General features: G+C 40.2%; 1 non-coding gene across 1 annotated transcript; it reads right to left on the reverse strand.

The window, feature by feature from the left end:
• Positions 1-9,771: 9,771 nt before the first annotated feature.
• Positions 9,772-9,844, reverse strand: TRNAK-UUU (transfer RNA lysine (anticodon UUU)). Its single transcript has one exon. It is a non-coding gene; the product is annotated as a tRNA-Lys (tRNA).
• Between the last annotated feature and the right edge of the window lie 6,485 nt (positions 9,845-16,329).

The following is a 16,329-nucleotide window of genomic DNA, read 5'->3' on the forward strand; positions in this document are numbered from 1 at the left end:
TCATGCTAGGGTACAAGAGAGCAAAGTCTTCACATCTGTGGATGACCTGAAGCTAGGAGAGATGGCGAATATGAAGACTTTTAAAAGCTCTTGAGTGTTTTGGAAGCCTGGTTCAAGAGCAACAAAATGAGATTTAACAGCCGTGAGTTTGAATTCCAAATACCATCTCATAAATATAGATGATGGAAAAAATGCCTTGACTGTTTTATGTGAAAAGACCGGGCTGTTTTTGTTGATCATAAGTTCAGTGTGATGTGACTTAGCTGCTCTAAAAGCTAATCCTCTTGTGGGCTGCATTAATAGGATTGCGTCCAAATCACGCAAGGCAATAATCTCTGTAGGCGCACCTTCAACTGGTCAGGCAACAGCTGACTACTCTGTTGTGACCGTCGTTCTACAAGGGGATCATTAACAACCACAGACAATTCTGGGGAAGCAGAACCGGGTGCAGAGGTCTGCGCTCTCCATGGCACAGAAAATTGTTGGGCCAACTGTTTAGCCTGAGCAGTGGCTCTCTGTTGAAACTCTTGGTTCCACAGAAAACTCAGCAGGCTTAGGCAAGAGGGGGTCATGAATCCTAACGATATAGACAGGGCTGCCACTCAGATCAGATACATAGGTATGGCTGAACTAGTTTTTTATCTCTGGCATCTGCTCTGATTCATTGGTTCCCATAGAGTACTGGCTTTAAATATTTTGAACATCACCCCTGGAAACAGGAGTGCCTCAGAGAATCCAGGGCTAGAATACAGCTGAGCTTTAGGAAGGGCTAGAGCCAGGAAACGGAATGTCACTGGAAGGCTGGCAGTATTGGCTCTCTTCTCCTCCCGTCTGTTTCATTCGTCTTTGTCTGTATGAGACAGCTTTCTCTAATCCCTAATCCACTTGCCAGAAACTGGCTTTCTCTCGATTCCAGCTCCAAGTTCCCAAAAGGACTTGGGTTAGCATGGGATGCCTACCCCATCCCTATCAACTGTGGCCAAGTGCATGGAGTACATTAGACAAACATGGCTGCAAGAAACCCACCCCTATGGGGAATTCCCTGGCGGTCCAGTGGTTAGGACTCCATGCTTTCCCTGCCAGGGCCTGGGTTTGATTCCTGGTCGGGGAATTGAGAACCCCCAAACCCCGGGGCGCGGCCAAAAAAAAAAAAAAAAAACCGTCCCCTATGATTGAGATGGGGATGACTAAGTAGGTCATTCTGTGGCGGGAAAATACCCAAAACGTTTTGTATCACTTTCTTAACTTTCTTTGATGTCATAAGCCCCTTTGAAAAGTTGGAGAAACATGTTTTACTCTATACAAAAATACACGCAAATTTTGTTTAGACTTTCAAGAGATTCCTAGAACCTTGGAATATATCCGTGAACCGCACAGTAAGATACCCTGACCTAGAGATGAAATACTTAGGGGAGAAAATATGAGTGTCTTCCTTCAAATAGCTGAAGAATTGCTGGAGAAGAATATTAAAATTATGTAAACGCATGCATAGGAAAAAGATTAGAATGCTATATAAAACTGAAAACGGTGCTTCCCTGGTGGTGCAGCAGTTGAGAATCTGCCTGCTAATGCAGGGGACACGGGTTCGAGCCCTGGTCTGGGAGGATCCCACATGCCGTGGAGCAACTAGGCCCGTGAGCCACAACTACTGAGCCTGTGCGTCTGGAGCCTGTGCTCCGCAACAAGAGAGGCCGTGATAGTGAGAGGCCCGCGCACCGCGGTGAAGAGTGGCCCCCGCTTGCCACAACTAGAGAAAGCCCTCGCACAGAAATGAAGACCCGACACAGCAAAAATAAATTAATTAATTAATAAACTCTTACACCCAACATCTTCTAAAAAAAAAAACAACAAAAAACTGAAAACGTGGTTCCCTTTGGAGATAGTGTAATGGGTGATTCTTTTTTGTGTGTTTCCCAATTATCCTGCCAGGGATATCTATGGTTAGTTTTATAATCACGTAAAGCATACTTTTTAAAATAAATTTATTTGTTTATTTGTTTGTTTTTATTTTTGGCTGTGCTGGGTTTTCGTTGCTGCGCGTGGGCTTTCTCTAGTTGCAGCGAGCGGGGGCTACTCTTCGTTGCGGTGCGCGGGCTTCTCATTGCGGTGGCTCCTCTTGTTGCAGAGCACGGGCTCTAGGCGTGTGGGCTACAGTAGTTGTGGTGCGCGGGTTCAGTAGTTGTGGCGCACGGGCTTAGTTGCTCCGCGGCATGTGGGATCTTCCCGGACCAGGGCTTGAACCCGTGTCCCCTGCATTGACAGGCAGATTCTTAACCACTGCGCCACCAGGGAAGCCCCATGTAAAGCATTTGTTAAAAAGAAACGTAATCAAAATTTCAAATGCTTCAGAGTTTAGAAGAGTGGGTAAAACTGGTAAGAACGGAGATTTTGACTCAATGGTACTGGTGGCCTTAGGAGTAATCACAATGTCCCTGAATCGATCCTTGCCCTCCCGTAATCTGTTCTCAGAGCAGAAGTCACTTGTGTTAACACATAAGTCAGAGTATTTCTCTCTGCTCAGAACCCAGCAAGGGCTCCCCGATTCACTCAGAGCAAGGGCCAAAATAAGGCTATAAGTCTCCATGTGACCTGTCCCATGTTGTGCCCCCATCTCATCTCCGACAGCTGTCCTCCAGCTCATTCTGATTCCTTGTTCCCCAAATTTCGTCACTTCCTGAAGTCTCTGCACATGACATGTTCCCAGTGAGACCCCCTCAGTTTTAAGTTGCATACCTCACCACTGCTGTCACTCTCCATGGCTCTTGCCCTACTCTCTTTCTTCCTTTCTTTTTTTTAAAAATAATTAATTAGGGACTTCCCTGGCGGTCCAGTGGTTAAGACTCCTGTGCTTCCACTGCAGGGGGCATGGGTTCCATCCCTGGGCAGGGAACTAAGATCCCACATGCTGCACGGCCCCCCCCCACCAAAAAAAAATTTTAATTGACTAATTTTTTTTTTTTTTTTTTTGTGGTACGCGGGCCTCTCACTGCTGTGGCCTCTCCCGTCGCGGAGCACAGGCTCCAGACGCGCAGGCTCAGCGGCCACGGCTCACGGGCCCAGCCGCTCCGCGGCACGTGGGATCTTCCCAGACCGGGGCACGAACCCGCGTCCCCTGCATCGGCAGGCGGACTCTCAACCACTGCGCCACCAGGGAAGCCCTAATTGACTAATTTTTAATTGAAGTACAGTTGATCTACAATGCTGTTTCAGTTTCAGGTATACAGCAAAGTGATTCAGTTACATATCTATCTTTCTATCTATATCTATGTGTATCTTTCTCAGATTCTCTTCCATTATAGGTTGTTCCAAGGTATCAAAGATGTGGTATATGTGCACAATGGACCTACTTGCTTTCTTTTTCTCATAGGACTTATCACCTTCTAAAATACTATGTAAAATTTTTATCGTCTGTTTCTCCTCACTGGAATGTAAGCTCCATGAAGACAGAGGATTTTGTCTTTTCTTTCTTTCTTTTTTTTTTTTTTTGGTCTGGCTTGCTTAATCCCAAGCACCCAGTGCCTGGCTAAGAGTGGACACTCAACAGACATTTGCTGGAGGAAGGGAGGGAGGGAAAAAAAGACTTGCAGTGGTCAAGCAGAGACAGAATGGTTCTCTCATAGAAGGAATTCCTGATATGGGGGAGAAGCCTGGACAACTTTGAAGTTTCATTGCAAATGTGAGAGTCTACGTGATAGGACTCTTCCCTTCCACCACCATAACCCAGATTTTTACTTACTTAGATTACTTGCTGATTGTCTTAGACAGGAATCGTTTGGATGCAAGGAAGAGAAACCACTCAGGTTACATTAAATAAAAAGCAAAGTTTTAATTTAACGCATGGAATCTCATGGATTCCAAGGGCAAGAACTCCAGGGTGGCCCCTTGAGGAGCTGAAACCAGGATTGTCTCTGCCTTTCTGGTACTTCATGAGATTTAATCTCTCCCTCAGCAGACATCTCATTTCTCCTTCCTGGAGAGCTACAAGACCTCCCAGCTCCAGGGCCCATCACTAACTAATTAAAGTCTGTCTCAAATCCAAATTCTTCAAGAGAGAATCTGATTGGCTTATCAATTGTTTTCCCATTCATCAAGTGGTACTGTCAGCTGTCAACGGAGGCAAGAGCATCAGAGAGTGCAACCATGACCAAAGAATCCACCCTGGTGGGCTTGGGAAGGGAAGCAGTTCTCAGAGAAGCAGCACATGAGCTGAACAGGCAAATTGGCTAGCACTCCAAGGCACCACCCCACTGGAATCTAACTGCACTAACATTCTCAACAATCTAATTTCATTTCCCCAGCAATTTCCTGTCTGGAAGAGGTTGCTGATTTCTTTGAAGCTAAAATCGGCACATCCCTCACTTATAAAAATAATAAACAGCTTTCTGAGAAACTTCTGAGGAAATTTTTCTACCACCTGGAAAAGCACAGTGAGAGGATTCATCTCCTAGAATAAGAGCTGCAGGGACTTTACCCTGAAACAGAGCTGCAAAATGTCACAAAGTTCTGCACCATGAACACAGATGTATATAAAATTGCTTTTTATAACAAGATTTTTTAAAAAATTGAAGCATAACACAAATACACAAATGTGCACAAATCGTAAGTGTTCAGCTGGATGAATTTCCAAAGTAAACACACCCTCGTAGCCAGCACCCAAATCGAGAAATCAGCATCATCGTCCTACTTCCCACCTCCCCTCTGTCTGCCCCACCACCCCCAAACACACACTATCTCCTGACTTCCATAGATTAGTTTTGCCTAAGTTTAAAGTCTTTGGTCCTTTTTTTCCTACTGGGTTGGCCATCTTGTTTTGTTTTATTTTTAAAGCAACTTTATTGAGGTATGATTGACATGCAATAAAGTATACACATTTAAAGTGCACAGTTTGATAAACTGAGGTATGTGGACATATCATGAAACCATCACCACCATCAAGCCCTCCCAGCCCCAGACAACCACTGATCCATCATTGGCTGGATCAAGGATATCATAATCAATTGTTTCTATTTCTAGAATTTTATATAAATGGAATCACATAGTACATTTTTGTCTGGCTTCTTTCACTCAAAATAATTATTTTGAGATTCATCCATGTCAGTACACGGATTACTAGTTCATTTCTTTTTATTGCTAAGTAGTAACCCGTTGTATGGATATACTACCCTTTGTTTATCCATTAACCTGTTGATGGGCATTTGAGTTGTTTCCAGTTTGGGGCTATTTAAAATAAAGGGGTTAAGAACATTTGCGCACAAGTCTTTGAGTGAACATATGATTTCATTTATCCCAGGTATTTAGGAGTGGAATGTCTGGGTTATATGTTATGTGTATGTTTAACTTTACAAGAAGCTGCCAATACGTCTTCCATCATACATTCTCACAAGCGGTGTATGAGAGTTTCAGCTGCTCAATCTTCTAACTCTTGGCATAATCAACCTTTTCAATTTTATGCATTCTAATAGGTGTGTGGTGGTATCTCATTGTGATTTTAATCTGTGTTTCCCTAATGACTAACGATTTTGAGCACATACATGTTTTGCTATGGCTTATTTGCCATCTGTATGTCTTTTTCAGTTGTGTGCATAAAAATCTTCTGCCCATGTTTTAATTAGGTTGTTTGTTTTCTTATTATTAAGTTTTTTTTAAAGAATTAACTTTTTTTAATAGATTTTTAAAAATTTATTTATTTTTGGCTGCGTTGGGTCTTCATTGCTGCACGTAGGCTTTCTCTAGTTGCGGCGAGCAGGAGCTATTCTTCGTTGCGGTGCGCAGGCTTCTCATTGCGGTGGTTTCTCTTCTTGCGGAGCATGGGCTCTAGGCGCACCGGCTTCAGTAGTTGTGGCATGTGAGCTCAGTAGTTGTGGCTCGCGGGCTCTAGAGTGCAGGCTCAGTAGTTGTGGCACATGGGCTTAGTTGCTCCACGGCATGTGGGATCTTCCTGCACCATGGCTCGAACCCGTGTCCCCTGCTTTGACAGGCAGATTCTTAACCACTGTGCCACCAGGGAAGCCCTTATTATTAAATTTTGATAGTGCTTTATTTATTCTGGAGACAAATCCTTTATCAAATATGTGATTTGCAAATATTTTCTCCCTCATTTTGTGGCTTGTCTTTTCATTCTCTCAATGATGTCTTTCAAAGAGCAGAGATTCTTAATTTTGATAAAAGTCCAATTTATCATTTTTTTCTTTCATGGATCATGTTTTGAGCATCATATTTAAGAGATCTTTGCATAACTCAGTCACGCAGATTTTCTCCTATGCTTTCTTCCAGAAGTTTTCTTTTTATCAGGTTTTACTTTTCTATTTATAATCTATTGTGAGTACCCTTGTGCATGTGCCAAAGGTATGGACTGAATTTATTGTTGTTGTTTTTGCATTTTGATATCCAATTGCTTCAGCATCAATTATTGAAAAGTCTATCCTTTCTTCTTTGAATTGCCTGGGCACCTTTGTCAAAAATCAATTGACGATATATGTGTGAGTCTATTTCTGGACTCTCTATTCTGTTCCATTAATCCATTTGTCTACTTTTTTTCCTTTTCCATTATAATTTATTATAAGATATTGAATATAGCTCCCTGTGCTATACAGTAGGACCTTGTTTATCTGTTTTATATATAGTAGTTTGTATCTGCTAGTCCCAAACTCCTAATTTATCCCTTTCTCCTTCTTCCCCTTTGGTAACCATAAATTTGTGTTCTGTGTCTCTGAGTTTGTTTTTCTGTTTTGTAAATAAGTTCATTTCATTTTTTTAGATTCCACATGTAAGTGATATCATATGATATTTGTCTTTCTCTGTCTGACTCACTTCACTTAGTATGATAATCTCTAGTTGCATCCATGTTGCTGCAAGGGGCAATATTTCATTCCTTTTTATGGCTGAGTAATATTCCATTGTGTGTGTGTGTGTGTGTGTGTGTGTGTGTGTGTGTGTGTGTGTGTGTGTGTGTGTGTGTATATCACATCTTCTTTATCCATTCATCTGTCAATGGACATTTAGGTTGCTTCCATGTCTTGGCCATTGTAAATAGTGCTGCTATGAATACTGGGGTGCATATCTTTTCAAATTAGAGTTTTCGTCTTTTCTGGATATATGCCCAGTGGTGGGATTACTGGATCATATGGTAACTCTATTTTTAGTTTTTTAAAATTTGTCTCTCTTGATGCCAATACTACACTGTCTTTATTACAGTGGGTTTATATGTCTTGAAGTCAAGTAGTATAAGTTCTCTAACTTTGTTCTTTTTCAAAGTTGTTTTAGCTATTCTAGGTACTTTGCATTTCCATATGAATTTTAGAATCAGCTTATCAATTTTGCAAAGAAAAAAAAACCCAGCTTGCTGAGGTATTGATTGGTATTGTGTTAAATTTACAGATCATTCTGGGAGAAAACTGATAACTTAATAATATTGTGTTCCCACTCATGAACTCAGTATATCTTACTTAGGTCTTTTTAAATTTCTCTGAGCGATACTGTGTCTTGAATCTATGGATTTACAGTTGCAACAAATTTGAATATTTTTTGGCCATTATCTTTTCAAATATTTTTCTGTGCTCCCCACTTTGGAGACTCCAATTACATGCCTATAAGCCATTAGAACTGGTCCCATTTTCACTGATGCTCTGTGCATTTTTTCAATCTTTTTTTTCCCTCTCTCTGTTTCATATTTTTATGTGTTTAAATTCACTAAACTTTTCTTCTGTGATGTCTAATCTGCCATTAATTGCACGTAGTACATTTTTCATGTCAGTCATTATAATTTTCATCTCTAGAAGTTTGATTTAGGTCTTTATAATATCTTCCATGTCTCTACTTAACATGTTAAGTCATTCCTCTAGCTTATTGAACATATGAGATATAGCTATAACAACTATTCTGTTTGCCAAATAATTTTACCATCTATATCATTTCTGGGTTGGCTTCCATTGATTTTTCTCCTCATTGTGAGTCATACTTACCTGCCTCTTTGTAATTTTTGATCAATGTCAAATCAAGAATTTTTGATTATTAAATCAGATTTTATAAACAGTGGAAGAAGCATGGACTTAAAACAAGGCATGCTAATTAGGTTTTGTCAAATTTTACAAAATATGTGATATATATTTATACTAAAACTAGATAATCTTCAGATTTAGGAGAGCAGTCAGTTAATATTTTTAGCAGATTAAAAGAGTATTAAATACTGGTACAAGTTGGAAATTGAGAAAACTGTGGGTAGAATTATAGAAAATGAGTTGGTGTTAGACATTTTTTTTTTCCTATGAATATACTGAGCTCTGATTTAGGACATAGTTAAGTTTCTTGGGAGCAGTTTGAACCTATGGGATCTTGTTATTAAGTTTTCTTAGGCAGAGTCACAGCAGCATTTAGTCTAGGGCTAATTTTTAATTTTGCCCACTACTAAGACAAAATCCTACAGTGCTTTGTGAATTATGATGTTTTTTGCTCTGGCTGAAAGAACAGGAGCTATTTCCACCCTGAATGATTCCCTGGTGATTTTTTTTTTTTTTTAGTTTTTTTTTTAATAAGTTTAAAAATATATATTTATTTATTTGGTTACACCAGGTCTTAGTTGCAGCACATGGACTCCTTAGTTGAGGCCAGCGGGCTTCTTAGTTGCAGCACGCATGTGGGATCTAGTTCCCTGACCAGGGATCAAACCTGGGCCTGCTGCATTTGGGAGTATGGAGTCTTATCCACTGCACCACCAGGGAAGTCCCTTCCCTGGTGATTTTTCCCTGTAGTTCTTTCCAGTGACTCTTGTCCTAGTGTCAGGAAGTTTCTTCACCTTCATCTGCTGATTCAGCTGAAGACAGGAGGGGACCACCTGAGTGGGGATGGCCAGAGCTCTCGCTCAGTGTAGCTCTTTCCTGTCTGGTCTAGTGTCCTGCAATCTCTAACTGCATTAGCCTCCCTGAATTCCCAGATCCATCTCCTCAATTCAGAGAGGACTGCAAGCACGCTGTGCTGTGACCCAGAAAGTAAGGCAGTAAACAAGCAGTGCTCTCCTTGTTTGTTTTACCTTGGGTGTTTCATATATTTTGTCCTTTTAAAAAAAGTTGTTTCAGTAAGGTGGGCAAATCTATTCTCTTTCACTCCATCTTGGTTGAAAGCTGAAGTCTTGGATTGCCTATCATCTTCTTATTGATTCTAGGAGTATCTATATATTCCAACTACAAGCCCTTTGACAAATATAGGAATTAAAATATCTTCTTCAACTCTATCTTCTTCCACTCTGACTTGTTTTTGTATTCTCTTCAACATGATCTTTATGAAGACACGTTGTCAATTTTAATGTTGCCCAATATATTACTTTCTAAACTTTAGGGTTAATGCTTTCTGTGTCTGTTTACCTTTCCCAAAGTTAAGAAGACACTTCTCTGTGTTTTTGTTTGGAAATGTTCTGGGTTTTTTACTTTAACTTTAAAATCTATAATGCATTTGGCATTGATTTTTGCATATGTTATGAGCTAGAAATCAAGATTCTTTTTTTTTTTTTATATGAGTATCCAATTGACCCAGCACCACTTACTGAAAAGTCTATCATTTCCCCACCGTACTGCAGTGTCAACTTTGTCATCCATTTAATGACCATGCATGTGTGGGTCTATTTCTTGGTTCTCTGTACATACAGTTTTAACCTCTGTCTGGTAAACAGCATTGATCTGAAGCAGTCATTTCATAATTTTCAGTTTAAAAGACAACTGAGTTCATTTTTCTTTCTTTTTTTTAAAATAAATTTTATTCCATTTACTTATTTATTCTTGGCACCTGGACAGGGACTTGAACCCTGGGCCCTCAGATTAAAAGTCTGATGCTCTCCCAGCTGAGCTACCCAGGCACTCTATTGCCTTTCTTACTTTAACTTAAGTATACATAAGTTTTAACTTAGTAGACTATTGTTTTTCATCCAAAATAAAGTACAGTTTGAACACAAGAACTGTGTAAATGTAATTATATTAAATAACTCTAATACTATTATATATAATGTTTTAATGTCATAATTACTAAGGGATTTTGGTTTACATTTTACAAAATAAAAACTCTCTTTTACCCCATGAGTAACCTAAATTTTGAAATATCAGGTTTGAAACAAAATGATGCAATTCAGGCAGTGTTAGCATAATCTGTTTAAAGTTATCATAGCCCCTAATAAATTATAACTGAAATATTCTAAAAACAAACAGTATTTTATTCCTTTGCAAAAGACCATCTTCTCACTATATCTATATAAACCTTATTCCAAGGATATTTTCGTTTCTTTTTTAGAAAATATACTGAATTTCATTAATATGCTGTAGACAGCCTGAAGTGTTAATCTCCACCTCTACCTTTAAGACTTCCGTTATGATGTACAAGGTGTATTTACCCTCTAACCAAATAACTTTTGAGCAACGTAGTGGAGCCTCCAGTTTACATATCTTACAAAATATTTTCATTGCAGTTGCAAATTCTTATACTTTGCATTGCTGGCAACTTTTAATGATATATATGTGGGGTTATAGATTTTATTTATTTATTTTTTATTGGCGTAGAGTTGCTTTACACTGCTGTGTCAGTGTCTGCTGTACAGCAAAGTGAATCAGCCATACGTATACATACATCCCCTCTTTTTTCGATTTCCTTCCCATTTAGGTCACCACAGAGCACCGAGTAGAGTTTCCTGTGCTGTACAGTAGGTTCTCATTAATTATCTATTTTATACATATATAGTAGTGCATATATGTCAATCTCAATCTCCCAATTCATCCCACCACCCCCCTCCCCCTTGGTATCCAAACGTTTGTTCTCTATGTCTGTTTCTATTTCTGCTTTGCAAATAAGATCATCTATACCATTTTTCTAGATTCCACGTATATGCGTTAATATATGATATTTGTTTTTCCCTTTCTGACTTACTTCACTCTGTATGACAGTCTCTAGGTCCATCCATGTCTCTACAGATGACCCAATTTCATTCCTTTTTATGGCTGAGTAATATTCCATTGTCTATATGTGCCATATCTTCTTTATCCATTCATCTGTTGATGGACACTTAGGTTGCTTCCATGTCCTGGCTATTTTAAATAGAGCTGCAATGAACATTGTGGTACATGACTCTTTGAATTACGGTTTTCTCAGGGTATATGCCCAGTAGTGGGATTGCTGGGTCATATGGTAATTCTATTTTTAGCTTCTTAAGGAACCTCCATACTGTTCTCCATAGTAGCTGTATCAATTTATATTCTCACCAACAGTGTAAGAGGTTTCCCTTTTCTCCACACCCTCTCCAGCATTATTGTTTGTAGATTTTTTGATGATGCCCATTCTGACTGGTGTGAGGTGATACCTCATTGTAGTTTTGATCTGCATTTCTCTAATAATTAGTGATATTGAGCATCTTTTCATGTGTTTGTTGGCCATCTGTACGTTTCAAGGATATTTTCATTCCAAATTATTTAAACACAACTTCCTTAGAAATATTTAGATGTGTGAAAATTTCAACGTTTAAAGTTTAGGTTTAAGTTACTTATTAATTTGAAAATATTACATCACTTCTGTTTTTTAGAACTTGGAATTTCCTATTACTAAAGGAATACATTTTTGTTATAGGAAAATCATCAAATATACCTAAGTGGAAAATTTTAAAAAGAAAACCAATCTCACCTTTAGGTATCAATAATAATATAAAGCACAGTTTGTCACTTTTTGGAGTCTGGTTATTCAGGGGACAATTCCTACCTGTCTTAGTCCATTTGGGCTGCTATAACAAAAAAACCATAAACTGGGTAGCTTATAAATAACAGAAACTTATTTCTCACAGATCTGGAGGCTAGGAAGGCCAGTATCAAGGTGCCAGCAGATTCGGTGTCTGGAAAGGGCCCAATTTCTGGCTCATAGTTGGCACCTTCTTGCTGTGCCCTCACTTAGTGGAAGGGGGGAAGGGAGCTAGCTCTGCCTCTTTTACAGAGTCATTAACCTCACTCACTAGGGCTCTGTCCTTACGACCTAATCACCTCCCTGAAGCCCCACCTGGGGGTAAGGATTCTAAGGGGACAGAAACATTCAAACTGTAGCAATACCCAAACACCTCGACTCCAACACCAACTCCTGTTACCATGTCAGAAGCGAGCAAACATCTGGGTCATCAGCCACCTGAGGAAAGCCCTTCACTTCCTTCATTCACTCATTCATTCCACAAATATGCATTAAGAACTGATTACATGCCAGGTACCCTGGTAGGTGTTAGGGGTACAAATAAAGTGAATAAACAGAACAGACAGGGTCCTTTCCCTCCACAGAGTCTATTACCTAGTGAGAGCAGTCAACATCAATAAAATAATCTCACAAACGATGTAAAATGACAACTATGATATCTATTTCTTACAACAGGACAGTAAGAGGGTAGAGTAGGGAATATGACTCAACCAAGGTCTGAGGAAACTTTTCCAGAGGGAGAGATGGGTGACCCGAGATCTGAAGGGTGGGCGGGAATGAACCAGTCCCAATAAAACAAAAGGAAAGTCACACAAGGGAGATAGCAGCATGCCAGGTGCAGGAACAGAGAGAACATAGAGGCCCTGGAGGGGAAAGGAAAAAGAGTGTGTTTGAGGAACCGGAAGAAGGCCTGAGTGATTGAGCACAGAAGGAGATGGGTAAGTGGTCCAGATGAGGCTGGATGGACACCTGTGGAGGGGAGAGGCCACTCACATCTGGTTGGCCACGTTAAGGATGTTGGTTTTTATCCTATGCTCAATGGGCAGCCATTGAAGTGATTATATTTGTGCTTTACAATGATTTCTCTGGCTGAAAAGTGGAGAATCTATGGGGCAGGGGAAAAAGGAACCAGATACATTAAGCATATGACCAAAAATCCAAGAGAGAGAGGAAGTAGCTTGAAAAGAAGTGGTAGTACAGAAATGGATGGAATGGAAAAATAATCCATAGACAAGCTCATCTACATTTGGTAGTGGGTTGGTAATGGAAGACAGTAAAGGAAGATGTAAAGAGTGACTCCAAGAGAAATAAAAAGAAACTGGAGTTGATTTGGTGAGAGTTGAGGAAGAGATCATGATTCTGATTTGGTTGATTTTTGTAGAGCAAAGTGGCATGTAAAGAAGGCAGTTATATTTACAGGTCGGTGGTTCAGAAGAGAGAACTGGGCTGGGGATGAAAATTTGTGAAGTGTCAAATACCACCCACGTGAGAAAGTATAGGATGAGAAGAGTGGTGGGCTAGACTTTAGAATGCCAAGGGCCAGTAAAAGAAGAGCCTGCAAAGAAATCTGAGTGGAGCAGGGAGATAGGAAGGTTCAAACCTGTGATGTCTCAGAGGCCAAGGTTCTGAGAGTTTTAGGAAGGCGTGAAAATTCTCGTCTGATTTAGTGACGTGGGGGTCATGACCTTGGAAAATATAAGAGAGAAAGTGGGATGGAAGCCAAGGTGAAGCAGATTGAAGAGTAAGGGAGGATGAACAAGAGATAGAAACTATAGCAACACTCAACGGAAGTCTGGCTGTGAAAGAGGAGAGAAAAGCTGGTAGAGAAAAAGGTAGCTAAAAAGCAATATATGGGGGGCGGGTAGTGGTGGGAGATTGGGATTGACATACATACACTAATATGCATAAAATAGATAACTAATAAGAACTTGCTGTATAAAAAATAAAATAAAGTTCAAAACAAAACAAAACTAAATGTGCAGGGACTAAAATACCTACAGAGAGACTTCCCTGGTGATGCAGTAGTTAAGACTCCACGCTCTCAAAGCAAGGGGCCCGGGTTCGACCCCTGGTCTGGGAACTGGATCCCACACACATGCCGCAACTAAGAGTTCACATGCCACAACTAGGGAGCCCGCCTGCCGCAACTAAGACCCGATGCAACCAAATAAATAAATTTTTTTTAAAAGGCAATATACGTTGTAGAGGATTTTTTACATTGTTTTGTCTTAAGAGATGTGAGTATATTTAAAATGGAATGGATAATTTCACTCAGTTTCCAGTTAAAACTGAAGAGAACTGTAGTCTGTTGCCTACAATCCTTTTGTCAAATACAGTGCAGCCAACTTTCATTTTAATGTTATGGTAGTTTATTCAGAGGAACAGTGCTAACATTCAGAGAGAATTAAATAATCTGTACCTGCATGTTATCAGCAATTTCATATAAGATTCCTCTCACAATAGCTGTTTGAAAAGGCATCATAGTAATGGCTCCTTTCCATTTAAAAAAGAGTTGGGTGTGTATGCGTGTGCATGTATGTGAATGTACACCCTATCAGAACATGGTGGTATCAAACAAAATTTGGCAAACTACAGCCCTTTGGCTAAGTCTGGCTACTTGTTTTTTTTGTTTTTTTAATTTATTTTTGGCTGCATTGGGTCTTCATTGCTGTGCACGGGTTTTCTCTAGTTGTGGCAAGTGGGGGTTACTCTTTGCTGTGGTGCACAGGCTTCTCATTGCAGTGGCTTCTCCTGGTGCAGGGCACGGGTTCTAGGTGCACAGGCTTCAGTAGTTGTGGCACGTGGGCTCAGTAGTTGTGGCTTGCAGGCTCTAGAGCGCAGGCTAAGTAGTTGTGGCGCACGGGCTTAGTTGCTCCACAGAATGTGGGCTCTTCCCAGCCCAGGGCTCAAACCCTTGTCTCCTGCATTGGCAGGAGGATTCCCAATCACTGCGCCACCAGGGACGTCCCACTATTTGTTTTTTTAAATAAAGTTTTATTGCAACACACACCAGTGATACAATTACATAGAGAGTATTTAGATATAGAGAGAAGAGATCATTTATAGGGTGATGTTCTTGAAAAGATGCAATGGCATGAAATCCAAAGCATAAGTGGAGGGACTGACCTCTCATAACAGGAAAGCAATGCCTTTCATTTGCCGTGGGAAGGGGGGAGTAGCAGGACTGAAGATGGTATGTAGGTTTGCACGTTTGATGGCTAGTGGCTGAAGGAGTTTCCATCTGAGCACTTTGGTTTTCCGATGAAACTATAAGATCTTTGGCTGATGGAGGGTTTGGACATTTGAGATATCTGAAGCTGGTTTAAAAATTATTGCAAGCATCATTCATAATAGCCAAAAAGTAGAAACAATCCAAATGTCCATCATCTGATAAATGGATAAGACAAATGTGAAATATCCATATAATGCAATAGTATTTAACATTTAATGTTTAACATTATAAAGGAATGAAGTACTGATGCATGCTACAATAATGGAAAAACCTTGACAACATTATGCTGAGAGGAACCAGTCCCAGAAGGTCACATGTTGTATGATTCCATTTATATGAAATGTCCAAAGGAGGCAAATCCATAGAAACAGAAAGATTACTGGTTGTCAGGGATGCAGGGGGAGGAGGAATGGGGTTTCTTTTCGGGGTGATGAAATATTCTGAAATTAGATAGCGGTGAGGTTGAAGAATTTTGTGAATATACTAAACTCACTGAATTCTATATTTTAAAAATGTGAATTTTATGGTAGGTGAATTATATCTCAATAAAGCTGTTGTTTAATAAAAAGAAGACAGAAAGAAAGAAAACTTTTTGCAGAGAATATAGTGCACTGTCCAGATAAAGGAAGTGGGATTGCCAGGTACCAGAGACATCCATGAAGCTAATGAAGCTGGCTGCACAGGTCCCCACGAGAGTAGGGAGCTGCTGGGAGAGGTTGGGTGTCCTAGCTGGGAGGGGAAGTTAGGATGCACTCAGAAAGTATATCCGTGTAAGGATTCTGGCAAATTATCACAGAGGTCTCAAAAGAAAGGCATCTGTATCTCAAAGGCGCCAGTAATTTGTTCCTTATTCATTTCCTCATTCTAGATTCATATTCATCGTAATTTGTAATTTGTAATTGTATATTCTTTTCCTTTAAAATGACTCCCCAAACTGTATATGCTTCAGGTTCCAGAAGACCAAGATCTGCCCCTGCAGAGAGCTGAGGATCTATCTATTTGAGGTCACTGAACATGAATTTACAGTGACATCACTGTTTCTGTTGTGTAACTTTCTCCAACAGCGCTTGGCTGTTTGGGTGCAGAAGAAAGTGCAGTCAGGTTCACCCAGTGTTGGGGTTTTGTGAGTCGGAAGCATGTTATTAAAAATGTGGACCGCAAAATTCAAACTGGATAAGGTGGGGGGAGTGAAGACGCAGAGGTCTGATGGGATATGCAAAAGCAGAGGTGTCAACAGGCTAGAAAGCTGTTGGAGAAGAAAGATGACAGAGGAAGAACTTGAAAGATCAAGTTGGAAGACGCGTAGCTGGAGTGGGCTGCTGGAGGTGAATGACAAAGTCCACAGAGGGGTGATGGTTTGAGGCGATTTGAAGGCCATGGGAGGTGACAATTGGCAC

Source organism: Orcinus orca, chromosome 4 (genome assembly GCF_937001465.1).
Source record: "Orcinus orca chromosome 4, mOrcOrc1.1, whole genome shotgun sequence".
NCBI classification, from domain to species: domain Eukaryota; kingdom Metazoa; phylum Chordata; class Mammalia; order Artiodactyla; family Delphinidae; genus Orcinus; species Orcinus orca.